The 6,000-nt window shown below is 34.5% G+C and overlaps 1 protein-coding gene across 1 annotated transcript in view; it reads left to right on the top strand.

Annotated features, from left to right (window-relative positions):
- Window positions 1-2,685: 2,685 nt before the first annotated feature.
- LOC121873805 (probable glutamate receptor) overlaps window positions 2,686-6,000 on the top strand; it is a 52,274-nt gene continuing 48,959 nt past the window's right edge. Inside the window, exon 1 of the mRNA XM_042377509.1 lies at window positions 2,686-2,711. The gene's annotated coding sequence lies outside the window, so the exon portion shown is untranslated. The remainder of the gene's footprint in view (window positions 2,712-6,000) is intronic.

The raw sequence follows: 6,000 nt of genomic DNA, 5'->3' as shown, positions 1-6,000 counted from the left end.
TCTATGTCATGTATAACTTTTATTCCCCAGAGTAGTGGTTAAAGTTTAAGTTAAGAGGTGCGCATATTGGTGTACCATTATTTGATTGTGTTTGTAGTGTTGGAGGGAATATAAGTGTCTAAATTTTACAGTGTGTCTCATTCATCCCAGTCACAGACGCTATCCTTCCACGGGTCACGGACAGTTCATTTTGTGTAGTAGATTTAAGTGTTCTTGTGCTGGTTCGGGATTTTTCTCAAAGGGGCGCTTCCACTGCCTTTACCATCTATTAAATTTTAATAAACCCCAAGTCAAGTGAGAAATTAAAGTCCAGCAAATTCCGACCGGTTACATATATATATATATATATATATATATATATATATATATATATATATATATATATATATATATATATATATATATATATATATATATATATATATATATATATATATATATATATACACCATTGATAGAGAGTGATGTTGCTGGGTCGCCTGCTAGCGGCACTCAAAGATCCATACGCCAAGATCAAAGATGGCTGCCAATTTTTTATGATAACGAGAAAACCCTCAACCAGATTTTGGGGGGAATTTTAGCATACAAGTTAGGAAGATGTCCTCTACATATCATCAAATTTTCAGCTTGTTATTCTAAATGTCTAAGTCAAATCGTAAGTACACTAGACTAATAAGGTCAACGAGCTGAACTTTTTCTGTCACTGCCAAAGCCACTTACTCTGGGGCCAGAGGTGTAGTAAGATACAGATTGTGGCTTTTACTGGCTTTGTCTCCTGCACGGTTACACTATGTTCCAGTTTTGACACGATATTCCAGATAGAGTAATAGCTTGATAATAAGGTAAGTGACACTCTCATCCATATATTCGGTACAAAACCCACTCCATTTCTTCAAGATGGCGGCGAAAGCTCACCTCAGATCGGTCTGGATATTTGGTTTGTTGTTTAGGAACTTATTCCCAATATTTCTACCAAGTATTATTTCATTATACATTAGTTAAACTTGTTTTCTTAATTTCCCCGGACTAGTATAGGTACCCCAAGGACTTTTAGTAGCAATTACCGTTTAATTTTGTAATTGAAATTTACAATTACCACTTAATTATAAAGATCTACATTCTTATATTTCAGCTTTTATTGAACACAAGGTAATGCTAAAAAATTACGATGTTGCGCTCACACGTAATCAGTGTAAACTTACACTAAATAAATATATTTATTTTACAGCTTTGGTTAGTAATAATTTGTTTAATGCAACGAATTCCATTGAATTAATAATATTACCTACCACACATGCTTAACGTTTATCCTTTGTTCAACACTTGCGTTGAATATAATATAGTTTTAACTCGAATCAGGGAATGAAGACAATCTTCCATGATTTACTCTTTCGTTCAAACAGTTGTGAACTGCGATAAAACATACTTCACCGCTCAACGACGGAATATGCAGGTTCCTGTCTCATATTTATCGTACAGTACCTGACATACTATGAGCGACGGTAATCACTCCATGCAACAGTGTCTTTTTTTTGGCATATTTTATTCCGACCACGACAAATGTTTGGCGGAAATAATACTTGAATATTCAACTAATTGCAATGTACTGTACTTCCGTGTGTAGAACTAACACGTGTTCAGAGAAAGCATGAACATAAAACACAGTTGTCAGTAATCCTCTTCAAGCTTTGCATAAAGACAAGAAAGATTATTTTTCAGCTCTTATACTCCATTGCAAGCTATGCTTATAGTAACCATTAAGTGATATTTAATACAATTACTGCTGAGCATATAGCCAAATTAGAAGCTGCACTTATGCATGATTTTATAATAGTACAAATTCCAATGCTAATTACTGGCAAGTTTTATGCATAGCATGTGGAAACATTCCCATTAGAAGCAAATGACGCTCCTTTGACATATGATAAACAAACACTGCCAATTTGTTATCTTTATTGTATATCAGTGTACAGTACGAGTGAAAGGCACTATAGTTTTATTCAAACTCAACCACGAAATACATACAGTAAAGTGTGCAGATATCTCAGATTAGCAGATTAGCCCTGACATCTTCACAACCAGTTCCCTGCCCTGTTAGTATGGTTGTAAGGGCTCTGCTGGTACATGTGTGTGTGTGTGTGTGTATGTGTGTGTGTGTGTGTGTGTGCGTGTTCGTGTCTGTCAAGCATAAACAAATTATATATGAATAATTTTAACATTACCGGACATATTTTGTGTTAACACGTAAATAAAGATCATAAGCAAAATAATCTTGGACAAATATTAGGCATTTCTCTATAAAGAAACAAATTGCCTGTTACGTATATAAACAGTTTTATCGAGTTTTAGTAAATAGAAATTCCATTGAGGTTTTCAACATAGCAAGTCATACACTGACAAGGATTTCCAATAGCGCATTGAAAGAGTAAATTTCAGGATATTCGTAACACATGTTCTTTGGAGGAATGTGTATTATGATAACATGCGAAAAACTTTTAAAACATTCATTTTGTATTCTTGCTTCTTGGTATCAACTGCTTTAGTATAAATGTGAGTTGCACTGACAGAAGCGACCAATCAAACCTCAAGTTTGCCATGACGTCAGAAGTCAGGGTACACAGGTGCGTGCGGCAGCTGCCAATAAAAAAGCCAGACTGACAGAGGGGACGAACACTCGACACTGAATTGCGGTGAGGCGAGGTTGGCACACGGTGAGTACCCCGCTCTGGTCTCCCTCTTAGGAATTATTTATTTCAAATTACATAGTGAACCTTAGTACATTTACAAGACCATATATGGTAAGTGACAGGAATATTGAAGAAAAGATTTTACTACATTTAAGGATACAAATTTTGTACTACACGAACTATGTTTCAAGAAAAAAACGTTTTTTGTTTTTTTTTAGACTCAGTTACCGAACATGCTGATTGGACAAGATAAAATTCATAAACTCTGTTATTGACTTTATCTGATACGTTATGGCCCTTTTATTCTGTGTGTGTGTGTGTAATATTAAACAGAAAAATTAACCGTTGGACAAGACGTTTCGAACAAGTATTCATCATGAAAATTTTCCAGCCATACAAATAACTTCTAAACAAAAGCTAAAAATCACTATTCTTTCATTAATACCTCTAACTGCTCAAAGTTTCATGGAAATATAAATTAAATAATAATGAAGAATTAATAGTGATAACGGAGCGGACATATTATTATTTAAATCTGTCTAATTGTTTAATAAAGACTGAAAATATTCACAAAATATCCTCAGTCAACTAAAGGGTAAGCCGTGATAATGTTGTACAAGCAGACAGAATTTTGATAGTCCAACCTACAACCAATCTTGCCATTAATTCTTCCTTATTAGTACTTTTTCGTGTTTCATCATGTTAGACAGTCCGGTGGTACTAAGGCGCTCAATTGCTAATTAACTTTTGTGTTCTTGAAATGTCATCGTTCACTTTATTTTAGTTGTTATTTCTGCATTATTTGGCGAAATTGTACAGTCGAAGTTGCATAAACACGTTTATTATAATTTGCTTATTCTTGTTGCAGTATTTACTACGTATTTGACATAAAAATTTGAAGTACTTGAATTAGAGTTACAGATCAAAATCCCAAGGAGTGGAAGGTTGGATAAAAGTTTAAGCTATTTGTACAACAGAGAAATTCATATTATTTCATGATTTTGCACCTCGTTAAACCAACTATCCTTTGTCAAATTGCCTGAGTATTTACCATTGTTTGAATACCGACAGTGCCTAGGTACGTATATTATAAATTATATGCCTTCACGGTCTATGTTCACCTGCATTGTCTATATACATGCCAAACCAACTGAGAACTTATAAGACAGTTCTGCTGAATATCTCTCTCTCTGTCTCTCTCACCATCAAGGTATTTACAGAACTTTCACATGTTGGCTAAAACAATGTATTTACTGAGACATCAGGACAACAAGCCGGAAAGAGTCTCCCTTTTTCAGTTATTATCTTATCGTAGTCTTGTCTCTCCCGCACTCCTACATGATACACACACCTCAGTTTTGCACTTGTTGATCCCCTTCCAAAGTTCTCGTTAATTTTTCTTTCAGGGTAATGCATTTATTCTTGCATTATTATTACATGCGGGTACATATCAGTAATATTTTTTAGTTTATATTATTAGTAATCGATTTACTTATTTACATAATTAAAATAGCAGGAATTATTAGTTGTACAACGATCTGGTGAGATTTCGATTACTACACAAAAACAGCAGTAATAATAATAATAATAATAATAATAATATAATAATAATATAATAATAATAATAATAATAATAATTATTATTATAATTATTATTATTGTTATTATTATTATTATAAATTAAAGCGGGGGAAATTAAAGAAATCAGTATATAATACATAGCAGGTGAAGTTCTCTGATAAAATTAGAATTACGGAAAGCAAGTGTAGTATATCTCACAAAGTTCTTTTCAATTGGAATACGAAATACGTGCGTGACACTATTGCTTACTGTAACTTAAGCAACTTTCCACCTGACGTACTGATAATATGTGAAACACTGCTGTTAAGGGCCACAACGTCCAAAGTAGAATATATTATAACCAGTATATGAAACATACTTTTCTTGCTATTTTGTAATAATTTTCAACTAAGATTAGTCACTTCACCGATTCAAGATGTTTGGATAAAAACAAAAAACAAACTAGACACTGTATTAAACACCCACGCAGTGGCCAACCGAAATACAGATAATGCAGCATTAATAGATTAATTGTTCCTGAGTACCAACTACCAGTTCAACTTAGCTTAGTATATAGATAACTCAACAGTCCATATACACTTAATAAGGTAGGCTAACTGTGTGATAAGGTTTAAGGCTCAGCTCTGATGCCTTCTAGCATTGACATGAATAACCTTTGTCTTTTCTAGTAGAGTTTACATTTTTAACCATTAAATGTTAATTATTTTTGGCCACATAAGCATTAACCGATTCTAACCTAACTTTAATTTATTTATTTTCTTTTGATATTTTCTGTGCAAACTGGTGTTTGTTAACTAATCGTATTTTGAACAATTAACATCAGTTAGGAAGGTACCCAGTGATTCTTGATCCGCAAAATGTTTCCACATCAGATCTTATGTCGCGCTTAAGACATATTTACCATCTTAACCTTACCAAAATTTTGCACAATATATCAATGCTATTGATCGAACCTTGGAGTTTCCTATTAAACATTGTGAAATAATTGGACTAAACGTTGCCCATGTCAACATACAAATTGGTGACAGTAGCAAAAGTTAGGGAGATAAACCGTGTACAATACTGAGAAGCAGCGCAGTTCACCAGTCTAAGAAACACTTCAGTAAGAAATTCTGTTAAAAATAATTATTATAATATAACATGAGGCATATAAAACAAGGTTATTTAAACATCTATTGCAGGAAATTATATATTTAGGGCCGTAGATGCTTATTTCGGTGTCATGAATGATTTAAAAGTAAATTTACGATCGTATGTCTACACACACACACACACACTTCGATATTTATATACTGTATATACAGTACTATTGTTTGGCAGAATCCGTCGGATGGATAGACGAAAAGCTAAAAGCCCAGCTGTGTTAGCTGAGAGGACAAGGATCGTGAGGATGTGGATGGGTGGCACGTCAGCAAGGGACATATCGCTCGACAATGGGGTCAGTCTCTCTACAGTGTATAGGTGGATCCGTCGTTGGAGGAAGTACGGCACGGTGGAGACACGTCCCTACAGCAGGAGGCCTCAGCTGAACCCTTGGCAAAGAGATCCGAGAACAGTCCCGCCTTCACACTACCACCCGTTATCACCAGCAGCCAATGTGTCTTGCTCTTGTGAAATTTGTTCAACCTGCAAGACGCCGGATCATCACTTCCCTCAGAGTATATACCAAAAGTTTTCTCTACTTAGTGACGATTACTTCACCAGATATTGCGGAGAAAGAAGGATGTCGTTA

This window comes from Homarus americanus, unplaced genomic scaffold, assembly GCF_018991925.1.
Source record: "Homarus americanus isolate GMGI-L3 unplaced genomic scaffold, GMGI_Hamer_2.0 scaffold25827, whole genome shotgun sequence".
Classification (NCBI taxonomy): domain Eukaryota; kingdom Metazoa; phylum Arthropoda; class Malacostraca; order Decapoda; family Nephropidae; genus Homarus; species Homarus americanus.
This window is presented reverse-complemented; position numbering and strand designations above follow the sequence as displayed.